This window comes from Gossypium arboreum, chromosome 8, assembly GCF_025698485.1.
Source record: "Gossypium arboreum isolate Shixiya-1 chromosome 8, ASM2569848v2, whole genome shotgun sequence".
Taxonomy (NCBI): Eukaryota; Viridiplantae; Streptophyta; class Magnoliopsida; order Malvales; family Malvaceae; genus Gossypium; species Gossypium arboreum.
In genome coordinates, this window is record NC_069077.1 from 133,176,530 (window position 1) to 133,201,366 (window position 24,837).

At 35.8% G+C, this 24,837-nt stretch overlaps 1 non-coding gene across 1 annotated transcript; it reads right to left on the reverse strand.

Annotated features, from left to right (window-relative positions):
- Positions 1-3,335: 3,335 nt before the first annotated feature.
- On the reverse strand, positions 3,336-3,442 carry LOC128279527 (small nucleolar RNA R71). The gene has a single exon (XR_008269729.1). It is a non-coding gene; the product is annotated as a small nucleolar RNA R71 (small nucleolar RNA).
- Between the last annotated feature and the right edge of the window lie 21,395 nt (positions 3,443-24,837).

Here is a 24,837-nt window from a genome sequence, read left to right on the forward strand (position 1 = left end):
ATTATCTCTTCATAAAGGATTCAAATGATATTCTTGTTTGTTTATATTAAAAATAGACTCATTCAGGATTCTATACATATAAATTTAAGCCCATAATTATTTGTATTAAATATTTTATGATTTTTCAAAGTCAGAACAGGGGAACCCGAATTCATTCTGACATTGTCTCACAAAATTCATTATATCTCAAAATTTACAAATCCATTGCTTACACTATTTCTTCTATGAGAAACTAGACTCAATAAGATTTAATTCCATATTTTTTTTCATATTCTAATTCAATTTCTAAAATTTATGGTGATTTTTCAAAGTTAGTCTACTGCTGCTGTCCAAACTATTTTTGTGCAAGCTGTTTATTACCATTTTTCCCTTAAGCTTTTAATAAATGATAATTTCGTCCCTACTCAATTAGCCTCTCAATTGAGCTGATTTTTCTCAATTAACATTTTATTCTATCACCTTAAACTAGTTTAAAACCTTTAGGAATCAGAATTTCAGCAATAGACTTTAATTCCAAGCATTTTCACAATTAGGTCCTAAAAATCAATTTCTGTTGAAATTACCTAATAAAATCATCTCATAAACAAATTAAAGCTTTAATTTCATTCTATTTCATCATAAAATTACAGCACTCAACCATGGTGACTTTCAATTTCATCCATGAAATCAAAAACTAATGAATTTAATAGTAGGACCTAGTTGTAAAAGTCTTAGAAACACAAAAATTACAAGAAAAAGGCAAGGATTAACTTACTTGGTGCAAAAATTATGGAATACCAGCTTAGAGAACCCTCCTATGGAGTTTTTAGCTGCTGGAATTGAAGAAAAATGAAGAGAAATCTAGATATTTCCTATTTAGTGCTAACTTTATTTAGTTAATTTTGCAATATTCCAAATTTTCCCTTAATTTATCAATTTTCCTGCTGATTTCATGCCCTTGCCGTCCAGCCCAAATAAATTTTGGGTCTAATTTCCTTTTAAATCCTTTCTCATTTGACTCTTAAGCTATTTAATCATTTTAGCAACTTTTAAACCTATTACAATTTAGTCCTTTTCATTTAATTGACTACCCAAACATTAAAATTTCCTAACGAAATTTTAATACCACATTACTAACATTTCATAAATATTTATAAAATTATTTTCGACTCAGTTTTACGAGATAGAGGTCTAGATACCTTGTTTTTACCCAATTTCTTCAATAATTTCTTTTTCTAACTAACCACTAAATCGGTAAAATTTTTCTATCAATATTTTCAAACGATTTTCCTATCATATCAATTTTCATGCCAAAATATTGAAATAAATTTCTCTTTAAATCAGATTTGTGGTTACGAAACCACTATTCTGATAACTTTGAATTTAGGCCATTACAAAGTAAGCTTCTTGATAAGTCATAATTTATACATATTTTTACCCTATGCTTAGCACATTTTTGGATGAATTATCATTGGATTTGTGGAATTTGATGCTCATAATCCTTTAATTTCATATTTTATACTTAAGTGAGCATAGGAGAGTAAAAATAGCGAGAATCGGGCCAAAAATGGAGAAAATAGGCCAACATGAGAAATTGACACTGCCTGGACTTCCGTACACGGGTAGACCACACGCCCGTGGCTATTCAACAGACTCTAACACGATTTGAAGCACTTGCACATGGGCATGTCACACGGGCGTGTCTCTGTCGGGCCCCAATCTAGTTTTAATCGAGAAAAGGCACTTTGGAGGATTCTTAGACATTATAAAGCCTATATTAACACCCTAGAGGAGGCATTTAAAGGACACACAGAGGAGGAAGTAAGGAATTACTCGAAGAAAGCCGATTGATCCATCTCAGAAGCCGGATTCTTCTTCAAGACTGGAGATCTCCATTCAATTTCTTTCAGGAGTTTTTAGGTTTTCTTTATGTTTTGTTATCATTATTCTTCTGATATGTTTTCCTTTACATATATGAACTAAATCCCTTAAATACCTAAGGGGGATGAAACCTAAGACGGATCTTGTTATTATTTTCTGAATTATATGATAAATACTTGATTTGTTCTTGATTATGTATTCTTAATTCTTGCTTATTCAGAGGAGCAAAAGTTCCTGTCTAAGAGTAGATCAAGCATAATTAAGCAAAGTTGATTGCACCCCTAGACATAGGGCGACATAAATCTACCGGATTAGGGTCAAACCTAATAAGGGAATCCATAGATCGAGTTAATGCAACACTAGGGGTTTTAATTAGAAAAATATTTCAATTAATCAACCTAGGGTTAGACGTTATTAGTTTCGAGAGAGATAATAATATAACTTAGGGATTTCTGCGGATCAAGTCAAGTGAATAAATCGTCTGATTTAGAGTCAACTAACAAGTGAAGTCTAGGTGGATTTTCCCTTGGGTATTGTCCAAACTAATCAGTTTTTCCCGAAAATATTCCCCCAATTTTTTTCCCGTGCATTCTTAGTTTAGTTATACTAATGTTCCTGTGGTTTTGACATTCCGGTCTTGCTATAAGCTATACTAATGTCCGATAGGTGCGCTTGCCTTCATCGTGAAAATAGTTAGCTTTCAAGTACAACCAATCATAAATATAAAACTTATCACGAGAAATACACACCAAGTTTTTGGTGTCGTTGCCGGGGAACTAAGATATTAGGAACACTTAATTTTTATTACTTTAGCCATTTATTCTATTGCAATTTAAATTTTATTTTGATTTTTGTTACTAAATTTTCTTTTTCCTTCTGACAGGTTTTTATAGTTTATGACTAGAAGAAACCTATCGGGACCATTACTTTTTGATAGTGAGATCGACCGCACAGCTCGCAGAAATCGAAGAGAATAAGGCGAAGCCTATGATACATAGAGAAAGAGCAAGAGGATGATATTTCCACCACAACCGAGGAGATGGCTGAAAATCAGGAAAACCCGCTACCTCCTGCAATTGCTGTTGATCCAGTAAATTAGAATCCTGCTCCGCGCACAATGTATAATTATACTAAACCTATTTTAACAGGAACTAAATCGAGTATAGTTCGACCTGCTGTTGCTTTAAATAATTTTGAACTGAAACATAACACAATTCAAATGATACAACAGTTTGTTCAGTTTGATGGTTTGCAGGATGAGGATCCAAACACCAATTTGGTGAATTTTCTAGAATTCTGTGACACTTTTAAGATCAATGGCGTTTCTGATGATGCCAGTCGCCTTCGGTTATTGCCTTTTTCATTAAAGAACAAGGCTAAACAGTGGTTGAACTTGTTACCACGAGGGTCAATCACTACTTGGGAACAAATGACCAAAAAATTTTTACTTAAATATTCCGTCGGCTAAAATGGCTAAGTTGAGGAACGATATCTCTTCTTTTCTGCAGATGGATCTAGAAACACTTTATGATGCATGGGAGAGATACAAGGACCTATTGAGAAGGTGCTTTCACCATGGGCTACCCTTATGGTTGCAGGTTCAAACATTTTACAACGGTGTGAACCCCTCAACAAGGAAACTTATCGACGCAGCCGCCGTGGAACTCTGAATAACAAAACACCTGAAGAGGCTTACGAATTTATTGAAGAGACGTCACTGAATAACTATCAGTGGCAAATCATGAGAACAAAATCGACAAAAGAAGTCGGTGTTTTCAACCTCGATGCGGTTACTATGCTGTCTAACCAGGTAGAACTTTTAAATAAAAAATTGACAGTTCGTGTGGTTCTACTCAGGTACATCCAGTGATGAGATGCGATTCAAATGGAGGAGGAGTACACACAGAATATCAATCCTTCAACCCCAACACCGAGGAGGAACAAGTTCAATATATGGGTAACAATAATTCCAGACCTCAAAATAACCCATACAATAATACTTATAATGCAGGTTGGAGGAACCATCCCAATTTCTCGTGGGGTGGTCAAGGAAATCAAAGGCCACAACATCCTCCGGGTTTTCAACAACTATCTTACCAACAGGAAAAGAAGCCGAACCTTGAGAAGATGCTAACGAAGTTTATCTCGGTGTCAGAAACTCATTTTCAAAATACCGAAATAGCACTTAAGAATCAACAAGCGTCGATCCAAGGGTTTGAAACTCAGATAGGACAGCTCACTAAATTAATTTCTAAACGACCACAAGGTAGCCTACCGAGTAACACTGAATCTAACCCAAGGAAACAACTCAATGCGATTACCATTCAAGATAAGGAAGGGTTAGTTGAACCTGAACCAGAACCGAGGCAAGAAATTGTGGTAAATAAAGGTAAATGTGAGGTAGACCACAGTGAGCGAAAATTGGTAAGTAGAGAGTACAAACCTCGTGTGCCATACCCTAGTGCGACAAGGAAAGACCACACGGACGAACAATTCGGTAAATTCCTTAAATTATTAAAGAAATTACACATTAACTTACCATTTATTGAAACTCTTTTGTAGATGCCAAACGCAGTTAAACTCTTAAAGGAGCTTTTAGTAAATAAGTAGAAGTTAGATGAGGCATCGTATGTAGAGTTGAACGCAATTTTCTCAGCCATTCTACAGAATAAGCTACCCAAAAAATTGAAAGATTTAGGGAGTTTTACGATTCCTTATTTAATTGGTAGTTTAAACGTTAACAATGCTTTGGCTAATATAGGGGCTAGCATTAATGTCATGCCCTATAATATGTTTAAACAACTAGGTCTTCGAAAACCCAAACAAACTAGGATGAGCATTCAATTGGCAGATAAGACAATCAGATTTCCTAGGGGTATTATTGAAGATGTACTTATCAAAATTGATAAATTTATATTCCCAATTGATTTTTGTTGTTCTAGACATAGAAGAGGATAGTGATGTGCCTTTAGTTTTAGGAAAACCCTTTTTAGCAACTGCTAGAACTATTATCGATGTTGGTACAGGTGAACTCACACTTCGTGTGGGTGATGAAACAATCACTCTTCAAGCTCGTAATTCGAGTAACAAATCGAATATTGAGGGTGGTTGTATAAATCGTGTTACTAATACTGATCATGTGGTACAACCTTCTTTATAGGAAACACGTTCGACAAGCATAAATGAGCCTTGTTTAAGTAACAACAAAGAACCATCTATGAAGAACGAAGGCTACAGATCGAAGAACTAGATGAATGGCAGAAACAGAACCCAAGAACACACGATAAACCAAAACCACACCATGACAGACTCAATGTTTCACCAAATCAACTTAAGGTTGGAGACCAAGTACTATTAGATGCAGCAGACCCTTGCATTACCACGTCTGAACCCAATGAAGCAATCCCTTTTACGGTACTTAACATTTTCCCATACGATACAATCAAGGTAACCCATTTCAAATTTGGCACGTTTAAGGTAAATAGTACTCGTCTAAAACCTTATTTTGATAAAATTGATAGCAGGAATGAGGAGTGTACACTCCTCGGACCACCATAAACACGCATCAGAGAGGTAAGTTGAGTTTAGACTCTAAATAAGCGCTTCTCGAGAGGCAACCTGAGCACTAACAGTGTTGATTTCTTTACATTTTTATTTTTAACATCTAAATCATTAACTGAGTCCTTAAACACAAGTTTTCCAAATCCACACGGCCAGGCACACGGGCGTGCCTTTTGCAGTGTGCATACCACGGGAGGTGACATGGCGGTGCGATACGGCTGTGTGAGAACAGAGCAAAATTTTCCCCCAACACGGGATTTGATACATTGCCACGGGCGTGCGAGCTGGCCGTGGACAATTCTGTCAAATCAACACGGGCGTGTGACATGTCCGTGTCTATAAACCGTGGTCGAAACTGCCAAATTAACACGGGCGTGCGACACGCCAGGGTCCACCAGCAATGGTTGATGCTGTCAAAATAACACGGACGTGCGCATATATACACAGGCATGGAAGAAGCGAACGAAGCAGGACACGGCCGTAAGACATGGCTGTGTGCACCAACACACCCAAAGAACACGGGCTTGGGCCAAATTTTAGACGCGCCCAAATTTGAAAATCACGAAACACAGGCTGAAATCTATATAAACCCCCTATTCATCATCCTCTTCCCCGAAACCCTAACCCTAGCTGTCGAAATCTCTTCCCTCCCAACGACCGGCCACTCTTAAACTCTCCACTCTTCTTTCATTTTCTCCCCTCTCTTTCCCCTTTCCCCTTTTCTCACCCTTGCAAGAATCACACGACCTCAATACCCACGCCCGTGGCCGTCACTCCATCGGCCACCGATCCTCCACTAACAGTTTTCTCATCCCTTTTACTTTCTTTTGATGCTTACTATCATGTTAATCTTAATTTTTACCTTATTATTTACATTTTGCTACTAGTTGCTTATCATATCATCCTCATTCTTAGGATTTATTCCATGTATTTTATACCACTTTCTTACCATTATTAGCTACTTTAATCTTTTTCATATTGAATCTAGTCATGCTATAACTATACCATTTGCCATGACATCTCTCCCATCAAGTTTGATTGCTTTTGGTTGATTCTTGTTAGTGTTAGTAGTTTTTGGTTGACTTTTTTAGTTTCATTCATGGTTAATTTCTTGTCAAAATTGTTAGTATATGTTATCTTTTCTATTCATTAGGATATAATAGTAGTTCTTCTTGCAGGTATATCATGTCAAATATATGAGGCAAGAAGACTGTCGTGCCCTCCTTGAAGAAGCGCAAAGGAGCAGTATCCTTCACGGGTCCTACCACTGAAATCTGGCACCCATTCTTACAGTTTCCCCTGGGACCTCAGGAGTAACTTTTTTAGAAACTACGGGCCCGACCCCTAAGTGTGCGTCGTTGCATTGATTCGGTCACACTCGAGCAGATCTAACTCGCTGACGCTATCCGGGCCCTCCTGATTACTGACCCTTGGGGGCTTTTCATCGAGATCATCGAGTTGACGTACCTCGAGCTCATACTCAAACTCTGTTTGACCTTCCACCTTCAAGTTGTTATGAAAGAGTTCGATGATCCTGGAACGGTCCAGTTCTATCTCGGCGGTTTAGTTCACCAACTTAGTGTGCCTGAGTTTGGAGTCGCACTGGGACTATATACAGAGGAGTTCATGGATGACGACGACTTCGACAACCTCCATCGCCATATCCACTACTCTCCTTCGAACTACTGGAAGGCCCTAGTCCCTGCTTCGGCCACTTATGACCCCAGCCTCTCCAAGGCATCGGCTTTCGCCCCATCCTTGAGAAATTTACATGCCATCCTAGCCCACACCCTGATAGGGCAGAGAAAGAGCACCGGCATTTTCAACACCAACGACGCCTACTTTTTATGGAGCATGGTCCATGGGCACGTATTCGACCTCGCCTATTTTATTGCCTTTGCCATTCGCGATCAGACAGAGCAGCAGAGAAATAGAGTCATTTCCATAGGTCCCTCTGTGACTCACCTGGCATGATACTTCGGTCTCTTCAACACTGCAATGCAAGCATCCTCCCTCATTCTTATTGGTCAGTCCCCATAGAGCATATCGAGTATGCTGTATATGAGGATGATCGAGCGACAACGTAGATTTGATCCTCCTCAGTGCTGCCTAGTCCAGTCAGTCGAGCAGGAGGACCCAGAGGACATTACTGATGATGTCCCTCCACCTCACGAGTATCCACCCTCTCAGCCACCACTTAGTCATCGTCTAGTTAATGCGGCGGCTTCACTTTCTGACATCTTTGAGCATCTTACTCGATTCGAGCAGTAATATTTTCAATGCTTTGATCACATTGATGTGACTTTACATCAGATTTGTCAGCACCTTCACATCTCATCGCCACCCCCACCTCGCGAATCATTTGGCAATGAAGATTTTTTAAGACTTTTTATTTATTATCTATTACTTTTTATCTTTATTTATCTTTTTAAAGTACTTTTTATTTTATTTCCCTTTAATACTATTTCATTTTTAAGTTTTACAATTTATATCAAGCAATTTATGTTTTTGGCCACTTCTTTACGACTAATCCTGCTACTTTATATTTCTTAAAAAGTTATTGATTCTATCGCAATTATAAAGAGCTCCAAAGCTCACTATTACTTAAGAACTTGCAACTCCACTAGAAAAGGTCCTCCACGGCTGCCATGTCTTGCCCGACCACCACAATAACCTATTCGCTGGACACTGTGATTGTGGAACCCAACCTCTACCACCACCGGAGTATCCTCTTCCATTTTCCATAACTCCTATTCAAGGATTCCATTTAACATTTAGGAAGTTTCACTTCTCTCCCTCTCTCTTTTGATATTATCTTTATATTACTATTATATATCCTTGTACATTGAGGGCAATGTACATCTTAAGTGTGGGGGGTTATCTATATCATTATTAGAAAAATCCCTGAATTTTGTCTTATTCTGTGAATCACTCATATCATTATTAGAATGAATTTTGATCAATTTATGATTTTTATTGATATGTCTTGAATTAAAACATAAGCATTTATACATTCATTGTTTAAACTTTAAGGAATTAGAAAATCAAGCATGATAAATTGATTTTTGAGAATTAAAAATTTTAGGTTGTTTTCCCAAGTTTAGTTATTATCTTGAGTTGAAATTCACAGGTTTAGCATCAAAACACCATAATTTTTGTGAGATCTTGAGCCTTTAGAACATCTATTATTTCGTTCATGCTTACTTTTATTATTGCCATGAGTTCGTCAATATTGATTTGTTATTCTAGAACTTGCTTAGATTATGCATGGCAAGACCACACCATTGATTTGATATGTCGAACTGATAAAGGCAGTTAGGTTTAACCCACTTACTCCATAAAAGCCTACCTTCATAATTAACCCCTAGTGAACCCCCTTGAGCCTAACAAACTGTTCATTGATTTACCCTCAATATTAACCCATGACCCATTATTGTTGAAATCCCCTCAATTAATTTGATTCTTATTTTTATCGAGATTTGAATTGAAAAAATCGCTTAGCTATGTTTTATTTTTGATAATTAGCAATGTTCTATATTATTTTGATTTGCTCTAAAAAAAAATTGTAATGCTCAGATTAAAACAATGTTATCCATGAAGAAAAGTTCAATTAGGAATGTAATTTGTCGGTTGTATTATTTTTCTAGTTTGGTAATTTTTTAAGTCAATCTCGATTCTAACTTTCTCTTTTAACTTGTGACCACACCCCCTAACTAAAGCCACGTTACAACCCTCTAAAGACCTTTTGATTGATGTATCATCTCAATATATAGTGGTGGAGATTTGATTTTCACGCAAGCCTATGGTAATAACTTTTCATATTGACTAATGAGTGCTTAATTTGTTATCCTTAAACACCTCGAGTGATTTGAGTGAATCTTTAGTGAGGAAAGTGAATTCTGTGATATTTTAAATCAAAGGTGATTACTTAGATGAGGGGAGACATCTATGTTTTCATGATAAAATGTTCAACTTGGAATGTTTGAAACTTTGATGTTCTTCTAGTTGAATTCTCAGTGTATGCTTACTTATGGTTTATTTTGAGATATTATTGATGGAAATTATAAGTTGAGAAAAATGAATTCTTAATTGTGAGTTGAGGATTTTGCTTGAGGACAAGCAAACGCTTAAGTGTGGGGGTATTTGATAAGTCATAATTTATACATATTTTTACCCCATACTTAGCACATTTTTGGATGAATTATAATTGGATTTGTGGAATTTGATGATTCTAATCCTTTAATTTCATGTTTTATACTTAGGTGAGCATAGGAGAGTAAAAAGAGCAAGAATTGGGCCGAAAACGGAGAAAATGGGCCAACATGAGAAATAAACACGGCCTGGACTTCCGTACACAGGTAGACCACACGCCCGTGGCTATTCAACAGACTCTAACATGAGTTGAAGCACTTACACACTGGCGTGTTACACGGATGTGTCTCTATGGGGCCCAAGTCTAGTTCTAATTGGAAAAGGGCACTTTGAAGGATTCTTAGACATTATAAAGCCTATATTAACACCCCAGAGGAGGCATTTAAAGGACACACAGAGGAGGAAGCAAGGAATTACTCGAAGAAAGCCGATTGATCCATCTCAAAAGCTGGATTCTTCTTCAATACTGAAGATCTCCCTTCAATTTCTTTCAGGAGTTTTTGGGTTTTCTTTGTGTTTTGTTATCATTATTCTTTTGAGATGTTTTCCTTTACAAATATGAACTAAATCCCCTAAATACCTAAGGGGGATGAAACCTAAAACGGATCTTGTTATTATTTTCTAAATTATATGATAAATACTTAATTTGTTCTTGATTATGTGTTCTTAATTCTTGCTTTAATATTCCAGGATATTGATTCAAGTGTTGATGTGCTTATTCAAAGGAGCAAAAGTCCCTGTCTAAAAGTAGATCAAGCATAATTAAGCAGAGTTGATTGCACCCTTAGACGTAGGGTGACATAAATCTACCGGATTAGGGTCAAACCTAGTTAGGGAATCCATAGATCGAGTTAATGCAACACTAGGGGTTTTAATTAGAAAGATATTTCAATTAATCAACCTAGGTTTAGACGTTTTTAGTCTCGAGAGAGATAATAATATAACTTAGGGATTTCTATGGATTAAGTCAAGTGAATAAATCGTCTAATTCATAGTCAAATAACAAGTGAAGTCTAGGTGGATTTTCCCTTGGGTATTGTCCAAATAAATCAGTTTTTCCCAAAAGTATTCCCCCAATTTTCTTCCTGTGCATTCTTAGTTCAGTTAATTAATTTAGATAAAACAAACCCCTTTATTTTTAGGCTAGATAATAAAAAGAGAGTTAATACTAGTTATACTAATGTTCCTATGGCTTCGACATTCTGATCTTGCTATAAGCTATACTACTGTTCGATAGGTGCGCTTGCTTTCATCGTGATAATAGTTAGTTTTCAAGTACGACCAATCATAAATATAAAACTTATCCCGAGAAATACACATCACTTCTACCTAGAAACTATTTGCATGTCTATAGATTCTTGAAATTTCATCAATTTTTGGTTATTTTTTATGATTAAAGAGGTCGTTTTATTGTTTTAGCAAAAGAAATAGGAGAATGACCTAATAATAAAAGGAACGAACCAGTAGAGTAAGCAAAGCCTATATATTGTAGCAAAGAAAAAAATAGAGAAGGAAGATGTCGATAAATTCATTGAATGTTGAAGGGTAGGAAATAGAAAGTAATACCTCTCCACTAGTGAACATCACTACACCTTCTACAAGCCAAGGAGTTATGGGAACAGAGTTTTTGGAGGCCGTGATGGAAATGATGGGATATGTTATGGGACAGTGGTTTGACCATTACATGTGAGCTATCCCAACCTCGTCTTATAGACGTCATGACGAGTTGGTGAGACCCAGGGAAACTGTGAGGACAGTAGAGGTTGTATGACCAGCAAACCCTTCACCTCCAGCCTCAACTATAGTGGTATCTAAAAGAGAGCTTATGGAAATCATTCATAAACGTGGTGCCAAAGAGTTTTAAGGCAGTAAAGAGAATGATCTAGTTATGGTAGAAAAGTGGCTTTCTAAAGTCTGTCGGGTAGTTGAAGAGCTGTAGTGCTCCCTAGCCGAGAGTTTGATATGCACCATCTCTCTATTTGAGGATGAGGTGTATTAGTGGTGGACCATGGTATCCAGCATGATCCCAAGAAAGCAGGTGAATTAGGATTTTTTCCTAAAGAAGGTTAGGAAAAAGTTCATTAATAGACTCTTCACTGAAAAAATGAAGAAAAAATTTTTGGAGCTAAAAAAAAGGGAAGAATAATAATGTTTGAGTATGAGAAGGAGTTTATCAGGTTAAGAAAGTATGCTAAGGACCTGGTCCCAAATGAAAAGAGTTTGTGTGTTAGGTTTGAAGAAGGTTTAAATGAGGAATTGAGGGTATTACTGCTTGCCCTCAAGATCAGAGATTTCGTTGCCTTATATACAAAGGCTCAAAGGATTGAAACAATCATTCAAGAAAGAAATAAGGTCAGGAAAAGAGAAAGAAACAAGCGTGGAGCTTTCAGCGTAATGTCTAATGTTGGGTTCAAGAGACCCAAAAATGTAAAAAGACATTCTGCTACCTCAGCATGGGAGTAAAAAAGTATGGGTTTCCACCAAAAGTGGAGTGTATGCCAAGCGACTTTTATGGCCAGCACTGGAGGAACCCAGATAATGAATATTCTTGTGTGTAATAGTTGCGGTAAGAACCATACTAGTGTATGCTAGAGGGCCACTATGAGATGTAATAATTATAGGGCCCGGGATCATTACAAGAAGGATTTTCCCATAAGAGGAGTAAATACTGAACAATTTGTTCAAGTAGGTAGGGAATCCCAACCTAAAAATTGGAATGGTGTCGAAGTCAAGATCAATTTAGAGAGCCCTGATAAGAAATCCAGTTATGTTTTAGCTCAAAATCTTCAACAAAGGTATATGTCATGCAGGAAAAAGAGGATGTCGAAGCCCATGACGTCATTATGGGTAGATTCTCTTTATTTGAAACCTGTATATGTGCATTAATAGACACTAGGTTTACTCATTATTACATTTTTGATAAGTTTGTGGTTGAGAGAAGTCTTAGAGTTGTCCCTAGTAAGGTCAGAATGATAGTCATAAATCCTTTAGGCTAGAGTATTATAATGAATAGAGTGGTAAAAGATTGTTCATTGAGTTTTGGCGGACATGCTTTCTTGGCGGATTTAATGCTTCTAAGTATTCATGAGTTTGATGATATTTTGGGTTTGGATTGGCTAACAAGACATAACGTAATGGTCGAGTACAAGTCTAGAGGGGTATTGTTAGTATCCGTCGATGGCAATAAGGTATTTGTCTCAAGTGTAGAACATGATATGAGAAATAGTTTAGTTTGTTTGAGCACAAAAAAAAAAAAGATTGTTAATGGTGAAGATTCTTACTTAGCATATATCCAGGATTCTAAGATGGTGAGGGAAGACTTTGGACGGGTACCATTTGTGAATGGATTTTCGGATGTCTTTCCAAAGGAATCACCAAGGATTCTGCCAAACAGAGATGTGGAGTTCTCTATTGATGTAACAACAGGGATTGCCCCCATATCAGGTACGCTGTACATAATGGCTCTAGTAGAACTGAAAGAGTTGAAAACTCATTTGCAAGAACTATTGGATAAGAGTTTCATCTGACCAAGTGTATCGCCTTGGGGTGTACCAATACTGTTTGTAAAAAGAAGGATGGGACCTTCTATTTGTGTATTGATTACAGGCAGTTGATTAAGGTGACTATTAAGAACAAGTATTCATTGTCCTGAATTGAAGACTTGTTCGATTAGCTAAGTGGAGATAGGGTTCTCAAATATTGATATGAGCTCAGGGTATTATCAGGTGAAGATAAAAGGGGATGATATTTTTAAAACTGCATTCTACACGTGCTATGGTCATTATGAATTTTTAGTGATGCCTTCCGGCCTAACTAATGTGCCAACAGTATTTATGGATCTAATTAATAGAGTATTTCAGCCCTACCTTAATTGTTGCATTGTTGTCTTCATTGATGACTTTTTTCTATACTCAAAGAGTGAGGTGGAGCACAAGGAACACTTGTAGATAGTTTTAAATTTCTCCGAGAGAACAAACTGTACGATAAATTTAGCAACTGTGAATTTTTGCTGAAGGAGATTCACTTCTTAGGCCATGTTATCTTCGCGAAGGGAATCAAGGTAGATCTTGAAAAGATTTGGGCTCTTTTCAAATGGAATTCACCAAAGAGCATTATAGAGGTACGCAATTTCCTTGGTCTTACAGGATATTATAAGAGGTTTGTAAAGGGGTTCTTAATAATTGCAACGCCTTTGACGCGATTATTGAAGAAAGATGAGAAGTTTCACTAGTCTGAAGAATGTCAGCATAGTTTTAATGAGCTAAAGAACACGGTGACTGAAGCCCCAGTGTTGAGTAAGCCAGAATCAAGGGTAGAATATAGCGTGTTCACTGACACATCTTTGAACGGGTGAGCATGTGTGCTTATGCAGAGGGGAAAGGTGATTGTTTATGCATCACACTAGCTTAAACCTCATAAGAATAATTACCCAACTCATTATCTGGAACTGGACATAGTGGTGTTTGCTTTAAAGATTTGGAGACACTATCTCTCTAGAGAAAAGTGTCATATATTTTCAGATCATAAGAGCTTGAAGTATTTGTTCATTCAGAAGGAGTTGAACCTACACCAATTAAGATGGATCGAGTTGTTAAAATATTATGACTTGACCATCAAATACTATCCAACCAAGGCTAATGTGGTGGTTGACGCATTGTGTAGGAAAATCGTATCAACTCTAGCTTCTCTGAAAGTAAGTGTGTTTAGCTAATGATGGGTCAATTCTCGTTAAATTAAAGGCGCGACAAGTTTTCATTTCTCAGATATTGGAGCCGCAACATAAGGATGCGAGATGCAATGAAATCAGGGAACGCATAAAGTTTGACGGTGCTAAGAATTTTAGCTTGGGAAATGAAGGAAAGCTATGCTTGATGGGAAGACTATATGTTCCCAATGAAAAAGGTATAAGGCAAGATATCATGAAGTAAGCTCACCAATGACCCTACTCACTCCATATAGGAAGTGTAAAAATGTATCGAGATTTGAAGACTTGTTTTGGTGGCCAGGAATGAAGAGAGAAATATCAGAATTTGTGATGAAATGCTTAATCATCCAAAAGGTCAAGGCTAAACATCAGGTTCTTTTGAATAAGTTTTGTTCATTAGAGGTCCTAGAATGAAAATGAGATAGGATTATGGTGGATTTTTTTTTAGGCTTACCCCTCAATTCATCCAAGAAGAATTTTATTTGAGAGATCGTGGATCGATTAATTCGACACACTTTGTGGTCGTGCATATGAACTACTCATTGGAGAAGCTGGCAAATTTGTACATGTCAAAAATAGTTCACTTGCACGGTATACTTTCATCAATTGTGTTTGACCGTGACTCTGGATTCACATCTAGGTTTTGAAAGTAGTTGTAGACATCTCTAGGAACCAAGCTTCGGTTCAACATCGCCTTCCATCCATAAACTTATAAGCAATCAGAAAGGCTGATCCAAGTGTTGGAAGATATGTTCAGAAGTTGCATGATCGATTTTGGGTTGAACTGGGAAAAATAACTACCTCTTGTAGAGTTTGCATATAACAATAGTTATCACGCCAGTTTAGGCAAGTCACCTTTTGAGGTATTGTATGGTAGAAAGTGTCGATCACCGATATGCTGGATAGAGCTTAGTAAGAAAAAGCTAGTTAACCCAAACCTAGTCCGTGAAAAAGAAGAAAAGTAATGGTTATCAAGAACCACTTAAAGGTTACCCAAGACTGCCAAAAAACATACACAGACAGAATAAAAAAAGATGTATCTTATGAAGTTGGTAACAAAATATTTCTTAAGGTCTCATTTTGGAAGAAGATCATTAGCTTTGGGTTAAAGGGGAAACTTAGCCTAAGATTTATCAGACCTAATGAAGTTTTGGAGCACATAGATCTTACGAGGAAAAACCTATATGTATCTTGGATAAAGAAATCAAGACGCTCAGGAAAAAAAAGAAATTCTATTAGTTAAAGTGTTGTGGTAAAACGACAAAGTTAAAGAGACCACATAGGAAAGAGAAAGCTCAATGAGAGAGCAATATCCACATCTCTTTGTAGTTACGAAATTTCGAGGACGAAATTTTTATAAGGGAGAGGAAGTTGTCACACCTAGGTTTGACGAACAGGTTCAGTTCAAGAGACTATGCCGGCGAAGATCTCCTAAGTTGCGAGACTTGGAATGGATAAGGTTGGTAACTTTATGGCGAAGTATTTTGTAAAAATTTTTCAAAATTGCGGAGTTCCATTCCGCAGATGGCAATTTATTGATGAAGGTGAGAACTTTATTAGGTGGGCCTTTCCGCTAATAAGTCTGTCGCATGTTTTTGTCTCTCTGCTGACGTAAGCATAGTTGTAAGTGGGACTTGTTTAAGTTATCCAGCATCCTAGTGGAGGTAACGTGTCAGTAATTAGACTTTTTTGTTATTAAAGAATAACCATAAGAGTTCTTCGTTGTTAATGAAGGTGTTGTTTGTTAAACTTAGGAAAGGTTCTGTGTTAGTCGTTTTCTATTAGATTCTTAAACATTTCTTTAAGTTTTACGAAATAGACGAAAGTTAATGTAAAAGAGGTTCAATAGGATTTCTTTGAATAATGGATAGAAACGAAACTTCTACCGAGAAACTATTTGCATGTCTATATATTCTTGACATTTTATAAAGTTTTGATTTTTTTTTATGATTAAAGAGGTCATTTTATTTTTTTAGCCAAAGAAACGGGAGAAGTACCCAATAATAAATTAAAGGAACCAGTAGAGTAGACAAAGCCCTGAGTAAAGTATTCTGATAAGTTCCTTTGTATTTAGAGTCTATATATTTGCTTTATTTTGGTTAATGATTATCATTTTATCGCCAAGTAAATGGCTTTATCCTTTGTCTTTGGGTTCGTTTCTATGAAAATATAACACCCCTTACCCGTGTCTGACCCTAGGACAAGGTATGAGGCATTACTGGACTTAAACATTCACATACATGCAAAAACCGAGCCATAAAATTTCTTTTTAATTCAAAACTTTTCATACACATGCATAATGTCTCATACACGGGCCTACGATGCCCTAAATATGCATTGAAAGTAGTTAGGGACTAAACCGAGAACCTTAGAAAGTTTTGAGAAAACTTAGAAAATTTCTTTCCATGAAACATGGTCATATGCCCGTGCGAGCACAGGGACACGCCCGTGGCCTTAGGCCTTGTAACTCTCTGACTATGATGTTAGCAAACAAAATTTAACCCCACGGCCAAACTATACACCCGTGTGCTAGGCCTTGTCATCCACACGGCTGAGACACACAGTCGTGTCTCTGCCCGTGTGGCTAACACTTAGGCTATTTTCTAAGCCTTTTGTTACCATTAATCTCTCACATCTTTATACAAATCAAAGTTATACATCATGGCATCATTTTAATGATTTAGCAGACTTCACTAAAGTGTATTCTTAACTTTAACATGCTATCGTTTACAAGTTTCACATACTCATATAATATCTAGACACATTAATCCATATTCATTGACCTTGTCAAGTGACCTTAATTAAACATTAAGCATTCATGTTCAGTCATCATCATCTTTTTTTTATACCATACAATTACTTCATGGCTATAACCATTTTTATTGGTCATGGAGCATTTATCATACACACATGTCTTAACACCAATCATACATGCCCCACAAGCATAAAAACATCATCGCATCGCAAGCATTAGAACTTATCATGAATAACTAGGCTTATAAGCCACAATCATTATAAGCCACATCTCGTGGCTATATACAATTAATCAATATAAGCTAATACATTTGACTAATCATAACAACATCTATCATAAAAACTAAGTCCCTATACATGCCACTCACTTGAAGGTGCTTAATACACATATGTCAATACTCCAAAGGTGATGGCTTGATAGTGTGATGCTGCCTTCGACGATATCCAACCCTAAGATAACCTGACAACACTAAAGGAATGGAAAGGAGAGGGTAAGCTTTATAGCTTAGTAAGACCGTATGAAAATAATAAGCAATTTATCAACTTGCTTCTCAAGGTAATAAAACACTATTTGCATTTTTACTTATGTTTCAGTCAAGCTATTTTCTCGAGTTATGGTCACTAAATTATTTATATCTAGAGCTACGAAACACCAAATTAAGATCTGAAATTTTTTCCTAAAACTAGACTCACATATATTCTTATCATAAAATTTTCACAATTTTTGGTCTAACCAATAAGTACAGTTTATTCCTTAAATTTACCCCTTTTTCACTATTTGACAGTTCTGACTCCTCTTCACTAAAAATTAATTATCTCAGAATACGAGACTCAGATGATGTTCCCATCTATTTTTCTTGAAAATAGATTGATTAGAATTCTAAGCATATAAATTATAACCCATAACTATTTTTTTACAATTTCCAATGATTTTCTAAAATCAGAATAGGGGATTTCGAAATCATTCTGACTCTGTCTCACAACAATTTAAATATTTCAGAGTATGAAACTCCTTTGCTTACACCATTTCTTTTATGTGAAACTAGACTCATTAAGCTTTAATTTTATATTTTATTTATCCTTTAACTCAATTTCCAAAATTTTTGGTGGATTTTCAATATCAAACTACTGCTGCTGTCCAAAACTGTTTTAGTGTAAATTAATGATACTAAGTTTATCACTCCTTATTAATTCATTTTCACCACATTGGTAAAAATACATGTTTATACATCATAAGTATAGACCTATAATCATAAAATCATTACAAAATCATTCTCACAGGCATGACTTACCTATTTACACCCTCACAAAATGTGTATCATAAACCGAAATCATTTCTCATAAGTTTGGCATACATACCTGTGTTACTCAACATACACATATACTTACTCATATTCATTCCTTATCAATCATACAACATGAATTAGATTCACATCTCATCAATTTCATGTAAGTGTCTGTACCACTCACAACATAGCCATAAGCTCTATCATTCGATATAAACCATACATCTCCCGTTGAATCATTTGGAATACTACAGGATATTCAATAGCCCCAAACATGGATGAGATGTTGACGCCATGTCCCAGACATGGTCTTACACTAGTTAGCACATCAAAGTCAATGCCATGTCCCAGATAGGTCTTACACTAACTTTCATATATCGAGGCAGATGTCGTGTCCTGCATGTGTCTTACATGGCTCTCATATATCGATGTCGATGCCATGTCCTGCATGTGTCTTACATCGACACACAACAAGTCGACGCCATGTCTCGCATGTGTCTTACACTAGCTTGTATATCTCGAGGCCGATGCATGTCCCAGACATGTCATACACTGGCTCTCATAATGTGGCCGATGCATGTCCCAGACATGTCTTATACTAGCACACATATCACCCAATTTCATGGCATGAATATCCAAATCTAATCCTAATGTTCAACTGGGGGTCTCTATTACATTAATTTCTCATCATGTGTACTCATATTCACAATCAAAACAATTTATGCAATATCAATTTAATCACACATCATAATAATATGGTGGCATTATTAACATACAACTTACTTGTTTCAATGGAATGTCATATTCCATCAAAATATATGTAACACCTCTCACCCGTATCCAACACCGGGACAGGGATCGAGGCAATACTAGACTTAAACATTCATAAACATACAAAACCGGGTCACTAAATTTCGCCCAAAATTAAAACTTTTAGAACATATGCTATCGTCCCTTAAACAGGCCATCGAGGCCTATAATTTACATTAAGGCGGTTCGGGACAAAACTGAAAACATTTGGTAAACTTTGGGCAACTTAATAAATTTCCAGCTTTAAAGTGCCATACGCCCGTGTAGGTGGGCCGTGTGGACTCACACGCCTGTGTGGCTTGGGGCACGCCCATGCTACCTGTCTGTGTTCAATACTAACTTTGGGACACGGCTATGCCACACGCCCGTGTGACCTACCCGTGTCCTATACTAACTTAAAATTTTAAGTGCAGGGAACATACGGCCATAGCACACACCCATGGGAGAGAATCGTGTATTACACATGGCCTATACACACGCCCGTGTGTCCAACTATGTTAACCTTAATAGGCTATTTTCCAAGCCGTAAGTCACCCCTTTCTACTCCTTATACCATTATACTATGTTTACAAACTTATAAATTAAACATTCATGTTCAGGGTATTATCAACTTATTACCATATCACACATTTATTCTATAGCCATCACCACCTCAAATAGTCCTAAGGCATTCACCATGTATATATGTTATATACTTCTTATACATAGTGAACAAGTATAATCACATACCCACATCACAAGACATTTACATATATCATGGATGAATAGGCTTACAAGCCAAAATCATTATAAGCCACATCTCATGGCTACATACAACAAATCATTATAAGCCAATACATTTGGCCAATCACAATAACATTGATTATAGAAAAACTAAGTCCCTATACATGCCACTCACTTGAACACGTTTAACATATACATGTCAATACTCCAAGGGTAAGGGCTCGATAGTGTGATGCTACCTCTGACGATCTCTAACCCCGAGCTGACCTGCCAAAACTAAAAGAAATGGAAAGGGGGAGTAAGCTTTACACTTAGTAAGTCCATATGAAAATAATAAGCATTATAATAACATGTTTCCTTAGGTAAAACAACTATAATTATGCTTTTATTCATATTTTGGTCAAGCTATCTACTAGACTCATAGTCGATAAATTATTCATAACTCGAGCTACGAAACTCCAAATTAATATCCGTTAATTATCCTAGATACTAGACTCATATATCTTCTTATAATAGAATTTTAAGAATTTTTGGTCTAGCCAATAAGTACAATTTATTATTCAAAGTCTTCCCAATTTTGCTGTTTGATAGCTTTGACCTTTCTTCACTAAAATTTATTTATCTCCTAGTACGAGACTCGGATAATGTTTCCATATCTTTATCCTGAAATTATACTAATTAAGGATTTCATTCATATGAATTTTAACTCATAATTATTCTTGTACAATTTCTAGTGATTTTCCAAAGTTGAGATAGGGGAGTCTGGAATCACTCTGACTCTGTCTCACAAGAATTCAAATATCTCATGATACATAATTATTTTGCTTACAGCATTTCCTTTATGTGAAACTAGACTTATTAAGCTTTAATTCCATATTTTATTCAATCTTTAGTTCAATTTCCACGATTTTTAGTGGATTTTCAAAGTCGAACCAATGCTTCTATACCAAATCTGTCTTAGTGCAACAAGATAATAACCATCACAATTTGTCATAGAAATTATTCTCATAAATATCATTCATTCATTTACACCATCGTCATAAGTCCATATCATTTCACATGTCAAGCACGTCTTCATGGGTTTCGAGTACTTACCTGTGCTATCATTTAGCACCGCACTCGTCCAAACATGATAACTCACATGCATCATAATATTATCATATAACATACATTATGTATCATGGCAAGAGACTTTTATTTCATTTCTCATATTAATCTCATTGAATTTTTCGGAATCTCGATGGATATCCTATTCACCGTCAATTCATACAAGTGATCATTTCATATGCGCACTCTCGCAAACCTCACATCTTACGGGAGGATTACTAGTCTAGGCTAAATCCACCGTAATATAAACTCATGGAGTGATGTCGGGATTACCAGTCCAGGTTAAATCCCTAGTAATGACAAGCACTCTCAATGAGTTCAGATCTGAATTACCAGTCCATGCTAAATTTAGACATTAATCGGATTACCTGTTCGAGCTAAATTCGTTTACACATATTCTTCGGGAGGCTTGATCACTTAAGGAACACCCGTCCGAGCTAGATCCTTTCTATATTTGAGATCAACGGATTACCCGTCCGGGCTAAATTCTTTTCTGCAACACATGCAGGATCTCAAGTCATGTAAGCCATGGTTTATCCATCGAATTTCCCTTTTTATTCAATCGAGATTTTTCTCTTTTCATCAAGTATCTCATTATGCATAGCTGCTCATGCGATGTACATCTAATTCAACATATTTCCATGTTTATTTAGACATTAGTCCATAAGACAAACATGGTATTACATATAATTATAATTTGGCATTTGTTACAATATATACTCTTCATATAAACTAAATAAATATCCATCAACCAATGTTAACACATCAATTTAAGTTCAAGTATGAAAAATAATAATATCATTTCATTATCATTGACATATGAACTTACTTCGGTTTCGAGTACGACTATTTATTTCGAGTTTGTGCTTAACATTGTTCAACCTCGTTCTAAGTCCGAATCTTGTTTTCCTTGATCTATATTATCACATTTAGCCTACTAATTAGTCACATTATTCATAGGGGGTCCAAAAATCATATTTTTACAAATTTTCATTTTGACCCCTAAACTTTTGCATATTTGCACTTTTTCCCCAATGCTCGGAACTTAAACTTCATCCTATTTTCTTATGTTTTAAGACATGCTGATCATTTTTCATAACTATGACAGGCCCCAATTTCCACTAATCACCCATTTATGACCAATTTTACAACTTTTACAAAACGGTCCTTTCGGTGGTTTTCATCGAAAACAACTTAGTAAAAGTCGTTTATTAAACACCCAACACCCATTTTCTACCATTAGACATCAAAATTCATGCATATTACTCATGGGTAAATTTTTAAACATAAACCCTAGCTCAAAATAATGGTAAAAATAGCTAGAACATGTTACCGGGATTTCAAAAATGTAAAGAACTTTAAAAACGGGGCTCAGGATCACTTACAAATGAACTTGGAAGCTTGAACCAAACCCTAACCATGGCTTCCATGGGGGTTTAGTCTGGTACATGGAGAAGATGACCAAATTTTGGCTATTTTGGCTTTTTAATTCATTTAATTATTAGTTTACCAAAATGCCCCTAACTTAAAAATATTTTATTACACCCATTTCATGTCTATTTTTGTCCAAAAATTAACTAATGGTCTAATTACAATTTAAGTACCTCCCATTTAAAAATTCATAATAATTGGACACCTCTAACATGTAGAACTCAACTTTCGCACTTTTAACAATTTAGTCCTTTTGACCAAATTGAGTGCCCAAACATCGAAATTTTCGAACGAAATTTTCACGAAATCATTTCATGGAATCGTAGACCAGAAAAATATAATAAAAATAAATTTTCTTATGTCAGATTTGTGGTCCCGAAACTACTGTTTTGACTAGGCCCTAATTCGGGATGTTACATTTCTCCCCCTTTAAGGATTTTCGTCCCCGAAAATCTTACCAGAAGAGTGGTTTAGTTCCTCATAATCTTTACTATCTCATATTAGTGCTAAAGAACCTTTTACTTTAGCCTTCTTTAAAATCCAGGGTCTTAATTAGCTTTCCCAATAACTCATGATATATGAAAGTTCGTATCCTAATCCAATTAACCAGGACTAGCTTCCTAAGAAATCTGATACTCTCATCAATACATGATTCCATTAACCCGTTGGGTAGATTTAACATTTACCAAGACGATTTGCGAATTTCATCATATGTCCACCAGAAATCCATATATCATTTTCCTCTTTCAAATATAAGAATAATCCTGACAAGAAATCCATAATCATCTCGTCCTCATTTCCATTCTAACATCACTACTGACGAAGATCGTTCTGATATCACCCGATGTTCAATAGTAGTCCTGATAACTTTTCATATATTCAATTACAAAGATTAGAAATGTCGAGTTCTAAACTCAACATCAATATATTACTCCTGTGATTTTTCTTGCAAACTCTCTGTATAAGCCTGGAATTTTCATTTCAAGTACTTGTAACCACATTCTTCCATTCTCAGAAATCAGGCAATAATCGACACTCAATTCTCTTTAGGACAGTAGATACATTAGCCATCCCATTTCTTTACTGACTTAGGACACATCACAATTTATTTAATAACACAGTATAGAAATTCAAGAAATTTTTATTTAGCACATACCCCATCGGTTCAAAAACTTTGGTCAACAACATTCTCGCTCATTCAAAGCTTTAATAACATGTAATAGACCATTCAACTTTCACAAGACAGAAACTTTATCATTCAGAACAGCTTTAAATCGTATCAGGGTCTTCTAAGATATATATATATATATATATATGTACTTTTATCCAGACTATCTATCCTTTACCCAAAGAGAGGTAAAATCTTGTTTCCAGACACGAATACTTTATTTCACCTTTCCAATAATAATCAATACCACTTGAACCAATGAGTCGGTATTAATCATCAATAAATGACATTTTAAAAGATCCTCTTTTTCAGTTGATAGGACAGTCTGACATGAAACTATTCAAACTCGTTTGTCATACTAACCAAAGTCCATTTCAATTGCATTAGCTCAAGATAACCAAAATGCCTCAATTGAATGCGTTAGCTTCAATTAACTTACTCGAGGAAAGGAACCCACCATACAAACTGAAACTGTAATTTTCATCATGTATGCCTTTATTGATATCAGTTTTTTACATGAAGATTTAGAGAACTCCAGATACAGAGGTCATCACGTTACTATAATCAAACCAGGAACACGTTTATAATCGACATAGCCATCATAGGTTGAAAAACATATCTTGGATACAAGTAATCATTGGTAATTTTATGAGATGAAGATAATAAGAAAACCAGAATAAAGAAATCCATGACAGAGGAATCCAAGATAAAGATATCCAAGGTACAGAAACCTAAGATACCATGTCATAATGAAAAACCTAGAAAAATGTTCATAAGAAAGATATGAAAGATCTTGATACGTCTCCAGATAAAAGAAGTCCAGAAGATTACATCAATCCAACCCACTAGGATTAAATGCAATAAGTATAATTTATATTCCCATATATGTATATTGAATAGAGCATCAATTTGGAGAAATAGATTTATATCATCGTGCATATTATTTCATAAAGTCCCATTAGATGGAATGTAGTGATATGCCAGAGAGACATAGAGCAATATAGATTATGTACCAATCAGACTATTAATATTTTCGTCTATACTTCGTGATTAGGAAGCACTCCCATAAATGGAGGATTTTATCAGTAGGGCAATAACCGTAAGAATATTTACGAGAAAAGTTACACATACAGAATACCTCGAAAAAGATTGCAATAATCTGGTATCTCACCTTTCAACATTATTCCTTCAGTTATTTTTGTCATCGTAATTCTCACATTATGCTTCTCATTAAAGAAGTTCAGTTCTGAAGAAATTTCCAATTAATACATTTCCCAACA